The 20235-nt window shown below is 37.5% G+C and overlaps 1 long non-coding RNA gene across 1 annotated transcript; it reads left to right on the top strand.

Annotated features, from left to right (window-relative positions):
• The first annotated feature begins 2828 nt into the window (after positions 1-2828).
• On the top strand, positions 2829-19790 carry LOC112208648 (uncharacterized). Its single transcript, XR_010148747.1, has 3 exons — positions 2829-2964; positions 7060-7098; positions 18865-19790. It is a non-coding gene; the product is annotated as an uncharacterized LOC112208648 (long non-coding RNA).
• The last annotated feature ends 445 nt before the right edge of the window (positions 19791-20235 follow it).

Genomic DNA, 20235 nt, shown 5'->3' on the forward strand with positions numbered 1-20235 from the left:
ATCTTTGTATGTTAATGATTTGAAGGATAAAAAGTAACTTATCTGTGGATAAGTGGATGTGTTAATTTCTTCAAGTAATGGAGCTATGCTTTAGCTATTGGGAGATGGAAGATATCAGAGCTATTTGTTTTCTGCTTATGACAATGCTGGGTTAACCTGATTGAAATTAACAGTCTTGCTAAGAAAACAACACAAACTGTAATTTTAAAAACCTAACAAGGATTTGAAAATAAAATTATACACCAATCACCCTTACTTACATTGTTGCAAAAATCTTAAATAAACTATCAGCTAGTCAAGCCCAGTGCTATATAAAAAGATAAATACATCATGACCAAATTAGTTTACTCTGAAGTTGCAAACATGGTATAATATTAAAAAAAAACTATCAATGTGATTTTCACATTAACAGAAAAAAAGGAGGAAAAATGGTGCATTCATCTTAAATAAAAAAATCTTTTGGTAAACTACAACACCTGTTTTGGAATCAAACTAGGAAAAGAAGGGAAATTCCTTAATCTGATCAAAGATATCAACAAAAATTCTCAGTGAATATCATTTGTAATAATGAAGGTTTTTTTTTTGTTTTTGTTTGTTTGTTTTTGAGACAGAGTCTTGCTCTGTTGCTCAGGCTGGAGTACAGTGGTGCGATCTCGGCTCATTGCAACCTCCGCCTCCCGGGTTCAAGCGATTCTCCTGTCTCAGCCTCCTGAGCAGCTGGGATTACAGGCGCCTGCCACCACCCTTGGCTAATTTTCGTATTTTTAGTACAGATGGAGTTTCACCATGTTGGCCAGGCTGGTCTCAAACTCCCGACCTCAAGTGATGACCTGCCCACCTCAGCCTCCCAAAGTGCTGGGATTACAGGCATGAGCCACCATGCCCGGCTATAAAGATGAGTTTTTAAAAGCTTTTCGCTTTTCTACTTTTTGCACCTTGATCAGGAACAAGACAAGATTACATATCTGCACCACTGCTATTCAACATCGTCCTGGAGTATTAATGACTTTAACAAGTCAACAAAAATATGTAACAGAATAAATACTGGAAATGAAAAATATTATCATGATCATTTTAATAGCATATCCAAAAATTCTACAGATAATTATAGTTTACAAATGATGTTAATAAATCATTGTATTCTTATTCAATATAGAAAGCAATTCTATTTCTGCATACCAATAACAAAAGAAAAAAATTTAAATATCACTTACAATAGTATAAAATATCATCAAATGCCTAAGAATATATAGACGTAATCTCAACACTGAAAACTTCCAAACATCATTGATAGAAATTAAAGAAAACTTAAATAAATATAGGAACTTGTTGTGTTTGTAGATCAGAAGACTCAAAGTTGTAAAGATGTCAACTATTCACAAATTGATGTAAATCCAAAGCAATCCCAACTTTAAAAGATCCCACAACGTGTGTGTGTGTGTGTATGTGTGTGTGTGTGTGTGTGTCTCAAAACTGGGAAGCTGATTTTAATATTTATATGAAAATAGAGAGAGTTGAGAATAATAAAAAAATGAACAAAACCTAATTTATTATTCCTATAAGATATTAAAACTTATTTTAAACTACAGTAATTAACACTTACTAGTGGAAGGGTAAACAAATAGAACAAACTAGACTTCAGAAACATATCTACATGTATACAGACTTCCGGTTTAAGATTTGATTTGCAGCATGTGACATTTACAGTTTTGCTCTAATGTTGTGCTCACTCTTCCACCCTCCATCATAATATAGTCAGATGAGATCCAGGCCATTTGGACATCCTGCAGAACGTCAGATTGTTGTTGTACATTGTGGACATTGTGTTGACTCAGTCAGATAAGCCCCAAGGTAGCTAGAATGCTGGAATCCTTAAGAAACACGCACCTGAATTGGGGTAGACCTGATTCTGAGCCCACGCAAGTGGTTGTTGGCGGGACTAGTTCCTTTAGGATTGTTGGTGTGCAGGGCCTCAATTCCTCACTGGCTGTTGATCCAAGGCCATCCTTAGTTCTGTGTCTTGTCCTGTTCACGGAGCAGCTCACAATATAGCAGCTGGCTTCCATCAGCATGGGCAAGGCAAGAAAGAGTAAGCAAAAGGGGACATGGTCTTTTGTAACCCAATCTAAGAAGCAACATCCAATCACTTTTGCCCTATTCTCTTTATTATCAGAGCAGTCACTAGGTCAGTCACTAAGACCAGCCCACATTCAAGGGTGGGGAATTGCATAAGGATATGAATACTCCAAGGGGAGAGTTGTTGGGATTCATATCAAAAGCTGCCTGCAACAAACTCTGAATTGCCAATGTAGAAATGTTAAATGGGAAAAATTTACTTTGGCCCCTGTTGCCTTAACTCTTGGTTTAATACCCTGCTGCAACTAAAATATTATTTTTAAGATTTACCATAGAGGAAATGAGGAAAAGAGGCTTATTCAAGTTTATCTTATCTAACATAAGAGGCACATGACTTAAGCTCACATTCTTGCTGCTATCTCAACATGCCAGCTCTTACTTCCTATGAAGAAGAAGGAAAGAGGGAAGACCTTCTTACCTACTGACAGATGTTAAAACTAAGCCGAGGTTTCCATGGAGTAGATGTACTTTTACCTATTCCTCCTACTAGATACACTAACCACCCCCCTCCAAGAGTTATATATAAAACAAATATCAGAAGACTCTAAACAATGACAAAAAGGAGGCAGTCTGTCCAGGGACCTTAAGATACAAAGAATCACATGATTACATGATGGTGAGTTCCCTGGGGTTGTTTGCTTCATCTTCTGTTTTTGTTTCATTTTGTTTTTGCTTTATATACTCCAGACCTAGAGATGAAGAAGCCAGCAACCTGGAATTGCCATCAAATGCTGACACAAAAGTTCCTACAAAAGCCAAGGAAAAGGGGAATCTAGCAAACCAGAAAACTTTTACACAACTACCACTCTACTTCAACAAATATCACAGGTAAAACTGTACCTCCACTCACATCCCTACCAGCAAAGGCCAAGTAGAGAGTTCAGACTTTTACCCTTGCCCAGTTATAAAGAGGGTCCCCAGCTCCCCCACTGCCATAGTGTCAGAGAAGGCTTATTAGGGAGCTAGAGCTTTTATCTCCACCAGGTGGTAATGAAGTTGTCTTCAGTTGTCAGTGGAGACCATGTTGGAAGCCTGGACTTCCATCTACCCCTACCCAACAGTAATGTGATGCCCCTCTCCTTCCTGCTGGACTGGTATTAGGGGAGGCCTAGTGAAGAGTCAGGACTTTTAACTATCAAAGGAGGCTAAGGGGGAACACAGACTTCTACTCCCACTTGGCAATAACAAGGTGGTGACCCACTTTCCCTGTCAAAGCAGTGTCCGAAGAAACCAGCTAAAACAGAAGGTATAAATAAGATCTAGAATCTCACAATGTAATAACCAAAATGTTTAATTATCAATAAAAATATCACTCATTCTACCGAAAACCAGGAAGATCTGAAATTGAATGGAAAAAAGGTAATCAATAGATACCAAAAACAAGATGGCAGGTATGTTAGAATTATCTGATAAATATATTATCTAGCAGATTCTACAAAATTAACAAATCTGATAAATTATCTAACAAAGCAGCCATCATAAAATGTTTCCATAAATAATTACAAATATGTTTGGAACAAACAAAGAACAGAGCCTCATCAAGGAAACAGAAAGTCTCACCAAATAAACAGAACATATAGAGAAAAATCAAATGAGAATTTTAGGACTGAAAAATGCAATGATCAAAATTAGACACTCTTCAGCAGCATACAGACATAAAAAAATTAAAAATTTATGGATAGGATCAGCCAGGTGTAGTGGCTCACGCCTGTAATCCCAGCACTTTGGGAGGCCAAGGCGGGCAGATCACCTGAGGTTGGGAGTTTGAGACCACCTATCCAACATGGAGAAACCCCGTCTCTACTAAAAATACAAAATTAGCCGGGCGTGGTGGCACATTCCTGTAATCCTAGCTACTTGGAAGGCTGAGGCAGGAGAATTGCTTGAACCTGGGAGGTGGAGGTTGTGGTGAGCCGAGATCGTGCCATTGCACTGGGCAACAAGAGTGAAACTCTGTCTCAAAACAAAAAAAAACTCATGGATAGGATCAATAGCAGAATGGAGGGGACAGAAGAAAGAATCAGTGAATGGGAAGTTAAACAACAGAAATTCCCCAATCTGAAATACAGAGAGAAAATAGACTGGAAACAAAACAAAACAAAACAAAACATGAAGAGCCCCAGGGCTAGGTAAGGCTATAACAAAAGATCTAACATTCATGTCATTGCCATTTGAGAGAGAAGAAAGAAAGTGAGGCTGAAAAAGTTCTCAAAGAAATAATAGCTGAGAATCTCCCAAATTTTGCAAATGATATAAACCTGCCGACCCAGAAGCTAAGCAAACACCAACAGGATAAACCCAATACACGTCAAGACACCATAATTAAACATCTGAGAACAAAGACAAAGAAAAACTCAAAAGAAATCAGAGAAAACAATACATTACCTATAGGTGAAAACAATTTGAATGCTAGCCAATTCCTCATCAAATATACTGGAGATCTGGAGGAAGTGGCACAATTTTTTCTGCAAGTGCTGACAGAAAAGAACTGCAATCTCAGAATCTTATATCCAAATAATGTTCAGTAATGACAGAAAATCAAGACATTCTCAAATGAAAGCAAACAGAATTTGTTGTTGACTGATCTACTCTAAAAGAATGGCTAAAGAAAATAATGTAAACCCAAAGAAAATAATAAAAGAAGGAAAGGAGGGGCCTATCAAGCTAGAATACTTTTAGACAAGAACCACCCTATTTTAGCTAAACATCAGTGAAAAACCTGCGGCTCCATATCAGGACAACCAGCAGGAAAAAAGAACGTGGTAAGCAAAAATATAGGTAAATATGATAGATATTCATTCTTCCCTCTAGTTAGCTGAATTATGTTTGAAGTTGTAAGGGAAAAAAATGGCACTATCTGATGAGGTTCTAAATGAATATAGAGGAAATATTTAAAACAATTATAAACAGGGAAGAGTAAAGATGTGTAAAGTATGGAAAGGTTTCTATACTTTACTCAAACTGGTAAAATGACTATGAGAAATTATACAGTGTAATACCTGGAGCAAACACTAAATAAGCTCTGTTAAAAGGATACACTCAAAACCACCACAGATAATTAAAAAGGAAATTATTTAAAATATTCAAATAACATATAAGAAAGCAGGTGAAAGAAAACTAGAGAAACAAAAAATAGCAGAAAGATGATTATTAGTTTTAAAAAACAGAAAATAAGTTGACAAGGATATGGAAAAGTGTGCATTGCTGATGTGAATGTAGGAGAGTACAGTCACTATGGAAAATGGTTTGGTAGTTTCTAAAAAAAATCAAACATGGAATTATCATATGACCCAGCAATTCAATTTCTGAGTATATACCCGAAATAATTGAAAGCAGGGACTAGAATAGATATTTGTACATGCATGTTTATAGCAGCAGTACTCATAATAGCCAAGAGAGGGAAGCAACCCATGTCCATCCACACATGGAGGGATAAACAAAATGTTATACACACATACAGTGAAATTCAGCCTTAGAAAAAGAAAGAAAATGCTGACACATGCTACAACACGGATGAATCTTGATGATGTTATGCTAAGTGAAATAAGTCAGTCACAAAAGGGCAAACACTGTATGATTCCAATTACTTGAGATATCTAGAGTACCAAATTCATAGAAACTGAAAGTAAAATGGGGGTTGCCAGAGGCTGAGGGGTTCAGGAATGGGGGTTAATCTTTGACGGGTATAGCGTTTCAGTTGGGGAAGATAAAACATTTCTGGGGGTGGATAGTGGTAGCAGTTACACAAAAGTGTGAATTTACTCAATACCATAGAACTGTACACTTAAAAATAATAAAGTTTATGTTATGTAAATTTAACTACATGAAAAAGTAAAAATGGAAAATAAAAAATAACATGGCAAACTTAAGTCCTGACGTACCAGTAATTACTTTAAATTAAATAGTCAAGTATACCATTAGAAGACATATTAGTAATGTGGATGAGAAAACATGACTCAACTATGTACTACCTGCAAGAAGCTCACCTTAAGTATAAAGATATAGGTAGGTTGAAAGCAAAAAGATGGAAAAAAGTATATTATGCAAACATTAATCAAAAGAAAGTAGGAATGGCTATACTAATCAGATTAAGTTGACTTCAGAGCAAAAAAATTTACCAGAGGCAGAGACAGACATTATACAATGATAAAGGGATCAATGCACCAACTGGACATAGTAATCTTAAGTGTGTATACACCAAACAATGGAACTGCAAAATATGTGAGGCAAAAACTGATAGAAATGAAAGGAGAAAAAGACAAATCTATAAGTATAGATGGGGACTTCAATGTCCCTCCCTCTATAATTGATTTAAAAACAGCAACAGAAAATCAGCAACCATAGAAAAATTCAACAAAATCTTCAACAGATAAATTCTACTTGAGAGTTACAGAATATTCCAACCCAAAACAACAGAATATGCATTATTTTCAATTGCCCATGGAACATATACCAATATATATCGTATCTTGAGCCATAAAACAAACCTCAAAAATTGTAAAAGAATTAAAATAATAAAAAAGTTCTCTGATCACAATGGAATCAAATAAGAAACCTATTATTTTCCTGTTGATAAATACATCAATTGATTTATTGATCTATTGATATATTGTTACTTTAGTTTGGATGTTTGACTCCTTCAAACCTCATGTTAAAATTTGATCGCTAATGTTGGAAGTGGGACCTAATGGGAGATGTTAGGGTCATGGCGGTGGATCTCTTATGAATGGCTTGGTGCCTTTCTTGCATCAGTGAGTGAATTCTCACTCTGTTAGTTCCCAAGAGAGCTGGGTTTTTTTGTTTGTTTGTTTTTGGTTTTTTGTCTGTTTTTTTTTTTTTTAACAGCTCTCTCTTGCTTCTTCTCTTGCCATGTATCCTCTGCACACACTGGCTCCTCTTCATCTTCTGCCACAATGGAAGCAGCCTGACACCCTCACCAGAGGAAAAGCAGCCTGCAGAACGGTGAGCACCATAGTTCTTGTATATCCTACAGAACTGTGAGCCAAATAAACTTCTTTTCTTTATAAATTACCCAGTCTCAGGTATTTCTTCATAGCAACACAAATGAACTAAGACAATTGTTATAAAAAAAATTATAGAAAAATTCCAAACACTTGGAAACTAAACAAATACTTCTAAATAATAAATGATTCATAGAAGAAATTTCAAGAGAAATTAAAAATGCATTGAACTGAATGAAAATGAAAATCAAAATTTGTAGGACACAGCTCAACTTGTGCTGAGAAAGAGAGTCTCAGCACTAAAATACATGTATTCTGAAAGAGGAAAAGTCTCAAAGCAATCATTTAAATCTACCTCAAGAATCTACAAAATAGGAGCAAAATAAACAAAAATCGAGCAGAAGAAAAGAAATAATAAAGATAAAAGCAGAAATCAATGCAATTAAAAACAGAGAAGCCGGGAGAAAAACAAAGAACAAAGAGCTAATTCTTTAAAAAGATAGATAAAGTTGACAAACCCCTACCAAGACTGAGAGAGATTGAGAGAGATAGGAAGAGAGGGAGAGGATGCAAATTACCAAAATCAAGAATAAAATGAGGGATATAACTACAGGCCCTGAAGCATGGAAATGATAAAAGACAAATGCTGCAAAAAATTCTACAGACATAAATTTTATAACTTAGATAAAATTAACAAATCTCTAAACATGTACACACAACTTATTCAGCTTGCTAAATATGAAATCAACAATTTGAACAATGCTATAATTACTAAGGAAATTCATAATTGTAAACTCCTACAAAGGAAATCTTTAAGTCAAGATAGGTTCTGTAGAGAATTCTATCAAATATTTAAATAATTAACACTAATTCTACACAACCTCTTTTACAAAATAGAGGAGAAGGGAAACCTTCCCAATCTATCTTAAGAAGCTAATTTTATCCTGACACCAAAACCAGACAAAGATAGTGCAACAAAAGAAAACTGCAGACTAATATTCCTTGTGGTTAAAGACTCTGAATATTAGCAAATTGAATTCAGCAATACAGAACTAAAGTGGAGCTGTCTCAACCTGATAAAGAGTATATACGTAAAACCTAAGCTAATACCATACTTAATGGTGAAAGACCGAATGCTTTCCTCTAAGGTTAGGAACAAAGCAAGGATGTCTGCTCCTACCCTTCTTATTTCAACATAGTCCTGGAAGTCCTGGCCAGTGCAATACGGCAAGAAAAAAAAATAAATAAAAGGCATACGAACAGGAAAAGATGAAAAAATAAAATAAAAGATGAAAACTGTCTCTATTTGCAAATGATTTAATTATTCATGTAGAAAAGCTCAAGAAATGTACAAAATCCTTCCAGGTCTAATATGTGAATTCAGCAAAATCACACAATTATAAGATAAACATACAAAATCAATTGTATTTCCATATAGTAGGAACAAACAAAGGGACACCAAAATTATAAATACAATAAAATTTACAATTGCTCAGAAAAATGAAATACTTTGATATAAATCTAGTGAAATATATACAGGACTTGTATGTTGAAAACTATGACATGCTGATGGAAGAAATCAAGAACTAAATAAATGGAAAGACTTGGATTTTCATGGATTGAAAGACTCAACATCTTCACTGATGTCTGTTCTCCCCAAATTGTTATACATATTTAATTAAATTTTTATCAAAACTCAATAAGATTTTTTGTAGATAGAGACAAGATTATTCCAAAATTTACATGAAAAGCAAAAGGATTTGAATAGTAAAACAATTTTGAAAAACGATAACATTGGAGGAATCAGTCTACCCAATTTCAAGATTTATTATGTATCTCCAGTAATTAAGACTGTGATATTAAAGGAGGATAGACACATAAATGAATGGAACAGAATACAGGATTCAGAAACAGACCAGCACAAATATTCCCAAATGAATTTTTGCCAAAGGCACAAAGGGCAAGTGCACATTCACAGTCAAAAAGAAAAAAAAAAAAAAAGAACCCTGATCAAAGTCTCATAGCTAATAAAAAAAGTAACTGAACATGGATCATAGACTTAAATGTCAAATGTAAAACTTAAAAGGAAAAAAATGAGAAAGTATTTTGGCTCTAGAGCTAGGCCAAAGTACTTAGGCTGAACACCAAACGCATGATTCATAAAAAGAAAAATTGATGAATTGGACTTCATCAAAATTTAGAACTTTTGCTTTGTGTAAAACCTTGAGAAGAGGATAAAAATACAAACTACAGACTAGGAAAGATATTTTCAATCCATATATCTAATGAAAGACTAGTATCTTCACTTTGTAAAGAACCCTCCTAACTTAATGGTGAAAAAAAAATCAGTTTAGAAAACAGACAAAAGACATGAAGAGATGTTTCACTGAAGGAGACATACAGATGACAAATAAATCCATGAAAAGATGATGAACAACATCAGCCAGTATGGAAATGCAAATTGAAGCCACAATGAGATATCACTGCACACCTATTAGAATGTCTAAAGTTAAAAAAAAAAAAAGAATAGTAACAACACCAAGTGTTGGTAAGAATGAGAAGAAACTGGATTGCTAACACCTTTCTGATAAGAATGTAAAATGGTACAGCCACTGTGGAAAATAACCTGGCAGTTTTTAAAAGCACTAAATATGCAGCTATCATATGACTCAGCCATGACACTCCTGGATATTTACCCCCCCTCAAAAAAATTAAAACTTATGTTCATGTAAAAACCTATACACAGTTGCTTATAGTAGCTTTATTAATAATAGTCAAAACCTGGAGGCCGGGCACAGTGGCTCACGCCTGTAATCCCAACACTTAGGGAGGCCAAGGCAGGTGGATCATCTGAGGTCAGGAGTTTGAGACCAGCCTGGCCAACATGGTGAAACCCCATCTCTACTAAAAGTCCAAAAATTAGCTGGGCATGGTGGCGGGTGCCTGTAATCCCAGCTACTCAGGAGGCTGAGGCGGGAGAATCGCTTGAACCCAGGAAGTGGAGGTTGCAGTGAGCCGAGATCATGCCACTGCACTCCAGCCTGGGTGACAGAGCAAGACCCTGTCTCAAAAAAAAAAAAAAATCTGGAGACAACCTAGATTTCCTTCAATAGGTGAATGTTTGAACAAACTGTGGTATCACCATATTATGAAATACTACTCAGCAATGAGAAGGAATCAAGTCCTGATACACACAACCAGTGAAATATGCTGAGTATAAACAAAGCTAATCCTAAAAGGCAGCATCGTATTGTAGGATTCCACTTGTATTACATTTTTAAAATTAAAAAACTGTACAAATAGAAAATAGATTATTGGTTGCTGGGGAAAGTTTGGAGGGAAGAGGAGATGCAGAGAGCAGTGAGTGTGTTTATAAAAGAACAATATTAAAAATCCTTGTAGAGATGGAAATGCTGTTTCTTGACTGTGTCAATGTCAGTATCCTGCTTGTTATATTATACTGTAGTTTTGCAATATGTTACTACTAGGGGAAAATGGATAAAAAGTACATGGGTGTTTATGTTTGCATGTGAATCTAGAATTATAGTAAGATAAAACACTTAATTAAAAAAAAAAAACCTAAACGGCCGAGTGCAGTGGCTCGTGTCTGTAATCCTTGTGCATCATGAGGTCAGGGGATCAAGACCATCCTGGCCCACACAGTGAAACCCTGTCTCTACTAAAAATACAAAAATTAACTGGGCGTGGTGGTGTGTGCCTGTAATCTCAGCTACTCAGGAGGCTGAGGCAGGAAAATTACTTGAACCAGGGAGTTGGAGGTTGCAGTGAGTCGACATCACGCCACTGCACTCCAGCCTGGCAACAGAGCAAGACTCTGTTTCAAAAAAAAAAAAAAAAAAAAAAACCTAAACATACAATTCAGGAATTCTGCTTGTTTCAAACTGATACATATTTGCTGTAAAATGGATAGGGAATTTAGTTTAACCATTTCTCATCTTAGGAAAAATTTCCCTAAGCACAGTCAGTAGAATATTCTGAGTAGCTAGAGGTACCCAGCAAGACAAAAATTTGCTTTGATGGCAGCAGTTTTGTGCACTGTTGCTCTTAAAAACTACTGCTGTCTCTTTAATGTATCTGTCTCAAATATCAGCAAGTATTCAGACAGATAAGAGTTACACTAATCAAGGACCCTCCAAACTTTCAAGAGTTGTTGTATCTTCTTTGGAGAAACAAGTCTTTTCCCATTAAAAAATATTATGAGTATATATATATATATATATTTAAATTTGAATAAGTCTTTGTTCTGAGAATAATTTGTGAATTTTATCCCATCACTTGAGCTAACTAAAAAAACTCTATGGTATAAAATATTCAAATTGGACCATTTCTTTGCATGTACTCTCTACTTGTATATTTCAACTTCACATATGATTATTTTCCTCAGCCCCTTCATAGTTTCTTCAAAGCCAGCAAAGACACAACTGCATCCACTAGCATTATGGGTAATAGTCTGATAGCCTGCAGTTTATTCTTTCATAAATGATGGTAACTAATAGGCTCTGGCAAAAAATATTCTTGGTGGCATTATTTTTAGGGTATGCTAGGAAACTGCTCCTTATGTTAACTTACTAGTACAAAGAAAATAGGTTGGATGCGGTGGCTCACACCTGTAATCCCAGTATTTTGGGAGGCCGAGGTGGGTGGATTGCCTGAGGTCCAGAGTTCAAGACCAGCCTGGCCAACATGGTGAAACCCTGTCTCTACTAAAAATACAAAAATTAGCCATGCCCACCTATAGTCCCAGCTACTTGGGAGGCTGAGGCAGGAGAATCACTTGAACCCAGGAGGCAGAGGTTGGAGCGAGCTGAGATTGAGCCACTGCACTCCAGCGTGTATGACAGAGCAAGACTCTGTCTCAAAAAAAAAAAAAAAAAAAACAAAAGAAAAAGAAGGCTTTGATTATGTCAGAACAATGATCATGCTAATTTTCAGATAATTAATTTAATTTTGAAATAAAAAAATTGTAATCACTATTGTCTATGGCCTTCACCTACATGATTAAAACAATTTTAAAAAGCCTTCAGCTAGGGCCAGGCACGGGGATTCATGCCTGTAATCCCAGCACTTTGGGAGACCGAGGTGGGGGGATCACTTGAGCTCAGGAGTTCGAGACCAGCCAGGCCAACAATGGTGAAACCCCATCTCTACTGAAAACACAAAAATCAGCCAGGCCTGATGGCAGGTATCTGTAGTCCCAGCTACTTGGGAGGCTGAGGCAGGAGCCTGGGAGGTGGAGATTACAGTGAACTGAGATTGTGCCACTGCACTCCAGCCTGGCCGACAGAGCGAGATACTGTTTCAAAAAAAAAAAAAAAATTGTAGTAGTCCTTCTTACTTTTACACCCTCATAAGCACCTAATTCTTACCCCAAATCTCTTCCTACTTGAAACACCTAGGATGGTTTCTATGTACCTTTCCTAATCCTTATTGAAACAGAGATACTTTATTTAAATTACTTTAAAAGGTTAAATATTAACACCTCTTTTTAAGATTACATATCATACATTGTTAAAAGATAATTTAAATTTGTTGGAATTAATCCACTCTGTTTGCTTTTACAAACTAACAATTTACTTACAAAGAAATTAAACCTTTTTGTATAATTTTACTTTAACTTAGTGGTACATTACAAAATTAAGGTCTCTAGGAATGCCTCTCTTTGCAAAGTATGAGAGTTTTAAATCAATGTCCTCACAAGGAGGGGATGGCTGAAATTGCTCCCCAAAAATACCTGGAGATGTTTTTGGTTGTCAAACTGGGAGTGAAGATGCTACTGATAATCTCATGGATGGTGGCCAGGGATGTTGCTAAACATCCCATGAAGCACAGGAGAGCTCCTTACAATGAAAGATTATCAGGCCCAGAATGTCGATAGTGCCAAGGCTGAAAAACTATGGTTTAAAGAATGCCTTTCTATAGTCTTATACTTATTGATTCTAGGCTTGGACCCTTCCACTGGCCTTTACTATAGTAACCCAAACTACTCATTTCCTTCTTGTTTTATATCTGATAAAACTACTTTGGCTCCTCTAATTCCCAGAAAGTTTTGCTGCTTATCAGTTTATCCTTTCCTCTTGTGAAAACCCAGTTTCCACCAGGTATGTCATGGCCCATCACTGCGTGTTTCTTTGAAACATGGTAATTAGATATGGGCAGCTGCCAGGATAGTCCAAGCAGATGAGATGAGACAGAAGGAGAACTTATTTATTTCTGTGCACAGGGTCACAAAATTTCAGGATTGGAAGGAATCTTAGAGAATGTCTCAACTCACATGCTCACATTAGATTCTAGAAAACGGAAACCCAGAGAGGCAAATTAACTCCTTCAGAGCTTTTTTTTTTTTTTTTTTTTGAGATGGAGTCTTGCTCTGTCGCCCAGGCTGGAGTGCAGTAGCGCAATCTTGGCTCACAGCAAACTCTGCCTCCTGGGTTCACACCATTCTCCTGCCTCAGCCTCCCAAGTAGCTGGGACTACAGGCACCCACCACTGCACCCGGCTAATTTTTTTTGTATTTTTAGTAGAGACGGGGTTTCACCGTGTTAGCCAGGATGGTCTCGATCTCCTGACCTCGTGATCGGTCCGCCTCGGCCTCCCAAAGTACTGGGATTACAGGCGTGGGCCAGAGCTATCTATTTCTATGCTAAAATTCTATCTAATAGCATTCACAGGACTTGTAAAAGCTCCCACCTTATTCCAGGATAGAATGTTCCTGAATAGAATACTTAACCAAAGATAGAAAAAGGTATTTTTCCCAATGCCAAGCCCACTCTTCTGATCATTTAACCCCCAATACATCTTAACTCTGGATTAATTTGGCTTTGAGAAGTAGGTTTTTCATGCTCTTTGGGCTAGATACACCTCAGGACAGAATGATAGAGAAGGCCAGGTGCTTAAAATGTCTAATTCGGACCTTGCCAGCTCTTCTCCCAAGAGAATCTGTAAGAAACCTAGGATTAAACTCTGAATTTTTATCTTTCCCAAATTCCTATCTAAGGGGTCTGGGAAGTCATGTCCTACAAATCATAAATTCTCATCAGATGGGTTTTATTCAACCCTATATATCATGACTTACTTTCCAACCTGACTCTGGCATAACATTATGAGACAAGGAAGAAAATCAAAATATTTTACCCCCAAACATGTTTATTTGCCATATTTTGAAATGACCCTGCAAAGCTGTTCTTTGTGGGGGAAAATTTACATCTGTAAAGAATCTCTATCAACATAGCTAGATCTTTTTCTTCCAGACCCTCTGAATCCTAAAGAGATTAACTAAGATCTGAATAGGAAACATTTGTCATCTATTGTGTCTAATGGCAGCCACTATAAGACTTCAAAAGAACTTTGGTCTCCACAATTTTTATATTAACCTGAACACTCCCTTGTATCAATCCCAAGTCTTTAGACAAACTCAACAAATTGTCAACCAGAAAATGTTTAAATTCACCTATAACCTGGAGTCCCTGCCCCTCCACCCCCCCTCCTGCCCATCTTCACTTCGAATTCTCCAGCCTTTCTGGACCAAACCAATGTATTTCTTAAAGGTATTTGATTGATGTCTCATGCCTTCCTAAGATATATAAAACCAAGCTGCACCCTGAAGACGTTGGGCACGTGTTCTCAGGACCTCCCGAGGGCTGTGTCATGGGCCATGGTCACTCATATTTGGCTCAGAATAAATATCTTCAACTATTTTACAGAGTTTGACTCTTTTCGTCTACAAACTCATTGGTTGATATTACTCTTACATAAGTTTCAGCCACATTGATAATATACCTTTAAAAATGGAAATATCCTAAATGCTTAACAATGAGAAAGATATAAAAATAGATTTTAATGTATCAGTTTGATCACATTTGCTGGCATGAAAAAAGCTGATGCAGAAGAATAGTGTTTACTGGCCAGAGATATCTAGAGACGTATTTGGTTGTCAAACTGGGAGCAGGGGTGCCACTGACATGTCATAGGTAGTAGCCAGGGATATTGCTAAACATCCTGTGAAGGATGTCCTAGAAAATATCCATAATACATCAAACATAAAAAACCAGATGATCAAAGAATATGTAGTGTGATCCCAATTTTGATTTGAAACAATGTGTATATTATGGGAAAGATATCACAAGAATATGAACCAAAATACTAACAATGAATGTCTCTGGGTGTTGTAATTACAGGTGAGGTTTTACCTTTTCTGCACTTTTCAAATGTCCTTAAGTGAAACTTTTGTAATTTTTTTTAAGAGATAGTTTCTCACTCTGTCTGCACTGTAGTGCAGTGGTATGAGCACAGCTCACTGTAACCTTGAACCCTGGGCTCAACCCATCCTCCAGCTTCAGCCTCCTGAGTAGCTGAGACTATAGTTGCACGCCACCATACCTGGATAATTGTTTTATATAGACAGGGTCTCGCTATGCTATCCAGGCTGGTCTCCAACTCTTGGCCTCCAGCAATCCTCCTGCCTCGGCCTCCCAAAGTGCTGAGATTACAGGCATGAGCCATCATGCCTGGCTGGTGTAGGCATCTCTGAGTTTCTTTCTGGGGGTTCGTGCGGAAAATCTGTTCTCTTGCCACTTCCACCTTCTAGTGTCTGCCTGCATTTCTTGATTCATGCTCTTTCTCTCATCTTCAAAGCAAAGAGTAAACAGTGGCCATAAGGTCATTATCATGATGCCATCTCTGTTTCTGACCCTTCTGCCTTCCTCTTCCCACAAGTCACCACACCTGGCCTTTTATAATTTTAAAGAAATATTTTACTAGCAATGTTAACACAAAAGAGGCCAAAAGAATAAGAACTGAAAAGGGAACACAGGTCTTTGCAATCAAGAGGTCACTGATTTCCTCAGAACTACAATTTCTGTGGAGTGGGGAAGCCAGATTTGTAAAGGATCCAAAATCCAGCATTTAGGAAATGGGATGTGGCCACAGACCACTGATACCTAAGATAGAGAACGACATCAGAAAATGAAGATGATGACCAGAGGCGGCACTGGGGTCCAATAAAATTATAAATTTGTTTCTGGTTTTTTGTTTTGTTTTCTTTTTGTAAGAAGAAACAAGACACACTCATTTTTCTTTTCTTTATTTTTTAAATATACAAAATGACCCTGTATTAGATAAATCAAAAGAGATTTATTATAAGGGATTAGCTCATGACATTATGGAAGCTAAGTCCCAAGACTTTCAGGTTGAGTTGCAAGCTAGAGACCCAGGAGAGCTGATGATATAATTTCAGTCCGTAGGCCTGTAGGCTTGAGACTTAGGCCAAAGTGATGTTTTAGTTTGAGTTTCAAGGGAAGGAATAAAAATAATGCCCCAGCTTGAAGGCCATCATGCAGGAAGAGTTCCCACTTCTCAGCCTTTTTGTTCTATTCAGACCTCAGCTGGTTGGATTGCATCCCCCGACCCCCACATTAGGGAGGGCAATGTGCTTTACTCATCCAGAAACACCTGCACAGAAACACCCAGAATGATGTTCAGCCCAATGTCTAGGGTACCCCCTGGCCCGGTCAAGATGACACATGAAATTAACCATTATAGACTCAATAGATAGAAATACACTGAATAAGGACAGAAAGATCAGTTTGATGACACAAAGTTTTGGCAGAGAAGGGAAATCACAGAAGTGAGCATCAAGAGGTTAAGATTATTAAGACAGGAGCCACTCACAGAGATAATTATAGCACAGAGGTGGGAAGCTATGGCACATTCAAGGGAATAAATAACTTTTCACATTTCAAGATAAAAAAGTTAGTAGTTTTAGGGACGGAATCCCACTAAATCCAATTCTTTCTAAGTGAAAAAGAAATGCATTTGTTTTAACATTCATTTGCAAAGTGGCTACGGAAATCACAAATTAACTGTTAAATTTCTTAATTTTGTTCTGTGTCTGAATACCCTAAAGAAGAATAAACAAATTATTGGTCTCCTTGAGTCTGTGTCTTACATTGCCATTTTCATTTTAGTCAAATTTTATTAAATTATATTAAATGCATTGTATTAGTCAGGGTTCTCTAGAGGGATAGGACTAATTGGATAGCTGTATATGTGAAAGGGAGTTTATTAATGAGAATTGACTCACACAATCACAAGGTTAAGTCCCACAATAGGCTGTTTGCAAGCTGAGGAGCAAGGAAGCGAGTCCGAGTCCCAAACCCTCAAAAGTAGAGAAGTTGACAGTGCAGCCTTCAGTCTGTGGCTGAAGGCCCGAGAGCCCCTGGCAAATCACTGGTGTAAATCCAAGAGTCTAAAAGCTAAAGAGTCTGATGTTCAATGGCAGGAAGCATCCAGCACAGGAGAAAGATTGAAGACCAGAAGACTTAGCCAATCTAGTCCTTCCACGTTATTCTGCCTGCTTAATTCTAGCTGTGCTGGCAACTGATTACATGGCACCCTCCCAGATTAAGGGTAAGTCTGCCTCTCCCAGTCAACTGACTCATATGTTAATGTCCTTTGGCAACACCCTCACAGATACACCCAGGAACAATACTTTGCATCCTTCAATACAATCAAGTTGACACTCAGTATTAACCATGACCTGCATTTAATGATTTATTTAATTAAATATTATTTAAAACTAAAGCCTGAAGTTTCTATTAAAATTTATCCCTAAAGCAGATCCAGGATTCACAAATCACAACTCCAGTGCCCTGATTATCGCTGCCGCAGAAAAAGTTAATACCAAGGATTGTAAAAGTGTGAATGTTCTTTTTTTATTTTGGTAGAAAGACTTAGAAACATTTTTATACAAGAGAGAAAGTTCATAACCAAGACTACTTTAAAGAATCCTATCAAATTATCCACATGGAACATGAGTGAGCATAGCCCTGAGATGCTTCTTTCTACTCAATCATTATAAACATGTAATTTCTTTCTCTAAGTAATTGCAAGCCTTCTCCTGTAATCTGCAGTGGAGGTCTCCATAGATCATTCATCTTGCTCACAGCTCTCTTCCAATTATGAAAGAAGCCTATGCTTTATTTCTCTTTTGATTTTTATGTATTTGTCTATTGACTAGGGGTAGATAATAAACACTGTTTTGAGAGGAATAATGAATTCAGAGAGAATATGAAAACCACAGGGGCTGGAACAGGTCTCTCATCTTTATATTGGCATGTTTAGACTCAGCATATAGAGGTAGGGCCCCTGTTTATATACACAATTTTATTTTTAAAAAATGTATTGCAAAGTTCTTGAGCTCATATGAGGTATAGTGATTTATTAATGAAGATTTAGAATGATGTTTATTGTTCTATTCATGAATATGAAGATTCTTTGTAGTGTCCGGCCATCATTTCTTCTTGTACAGGTCTATAGCTATCATTTTATCACTATGTTCTTTGTTGTTAAATGTGTCATTCCTGGCTCATTTTATAGCTGCAATCACAAGAAAGAAGTAGCAAAGCTGTTATTACTCACAATGCCATGGCTCTTTGGAAGCTGTTGGGTTGAAGCAATATCATCCTTCCTGCTTCTGCAGTTCCCTAATAGCATGTATTTAACGCTGGGTATATCATCACTCCTGACACTGCTCTGCCCACCATGTCACTTACGATTATGGGTGTCAGTAGTTCTCACCAAGGTTGTTGTCATGCTCCACAATAATGACCACTAAATGCAATTCTTACCTGCAGGAAAATCTGAATTAAAATTCTTTTTTTTTTGGTCATGTTAATGTATTGTTTGGAATTTTTTAGCATAGATGTAGAGCAATACAACTTCCAACTGTGTCTTCTTTTCAACTCTGTAGGCCATCCAGGCTGGGTGCATTCCTAGGATGTGATTTCCTTCAGTGTGGAGTAAACCCTGCCTTTTACCCACCAACACCAGCAAGGAAGTATAGAAGACCAGTACCATTTACTCAAGGAATGTCCATCTTTCATTTGGAATGCCTTAAGACTTCCAGGAAGAGCATGCTATCACTACATCAATTGGAGGTGAGAGAGGACATCAGTTGGAGGGGACTGTTAGTTTATGGACAATGATGTTGAAAGCCTTGAGAAGGTGCAGAAAAGATAGGTAAGGCCATCCCCAGAAAACTGCCTGATATGGTATGGAGTCTGCAGAGGGCAGAAGGTGACCGCCCTAGGTCCCTGCCATGGGGGAGTGGGGGCATAGGGTAAAGGATACCTACCGACACCCCCCCCCCCAGTGCCTTGGAGCTATAGATGAGAAGGGCCTGTGGTCAGTTGAGAGTCAACAGATGGGCCCAAACTTGGCTCAGAATGCAAAAGTAGGCAGTGGACTGTTGGAATCCAAATCCCTGCACTCCTCACTTCCAATGTGACTCACCCCAAACTAACTACTGTTCCTTACAGCTCAATCTTACCCAATCCCGCAAAAGAAATACCATACTGGCCAACAGGAACTACCTGTTTGGGGCAGGAGGGAAAGGTGTACAGAGCAGGCACTGAATGCAGCCTTAGGAAATTTCTAGGAAGACACTTTCAGCAACCGGGACCCACACGTGACCAAGTGCCTTGCTTGGATGCCCTGGCCAGTCCCAGTCACTGGAGAGGGTATTTCTTCAAGGAAGATACTGCAATGCACTGGGGATGGGTGGTCCTCAGACACAAGACCTGGACAGGAGGGAAGCTTTCCTGGGTCCAAGAGTGGTACTAAAATTTGTGGTCAAATGCAGGGTTTGGAAGAAGCTGGAAGGAAACCTGGAGCCCTGATTTTCTAGCCATCTTATACTCACCAATAAAGAATGTTAATTCTATATTAATATTAAAAATTGTGCATATGTGTGTGTGTGCATGTGCATATATGCTGGGGTGAGTGGGGAGAGGAGAGCAAAAGAAAATACAAACATATTGATTTGAGTGCATAACAGTATATCAAATATTACCATCATTCAAAAAAACTTCTATAAAACTAAAGACATCGAAACTTAGCTTCTGGTTTTACCACTCCAAACATCTACTACAGCTTACATTTATACAATTTTCCAGTGGAAGTTAGAAATAAAAGGTGTTTTCTACCAAACATCCAATGTGCCTTTTTGCCACTCTTTCTGATTTTCAGCTGTGCCTGAATCAATAGCTTCACCATTTTGATAAAGTCTGTCTTGGTGCCAATGCAAACTTTGATTAAAAGAGAAGAGAGTCTGTTAATCCTT

This window comes from Pan troglodytes, chromosome 1 (assembly GCF_028858775.2).
Source record: "Pan troglodytes isolate AG18354 chromosome 1, NHGRI_mPanTro3-v2.0_pri, whole genome shotgun sequence".
Lineage (NCBI taxonomy): Eukaryota > Metazoa > Chordata > Mammalia > Primates > Hominidae > Pan > Pan troglodytes.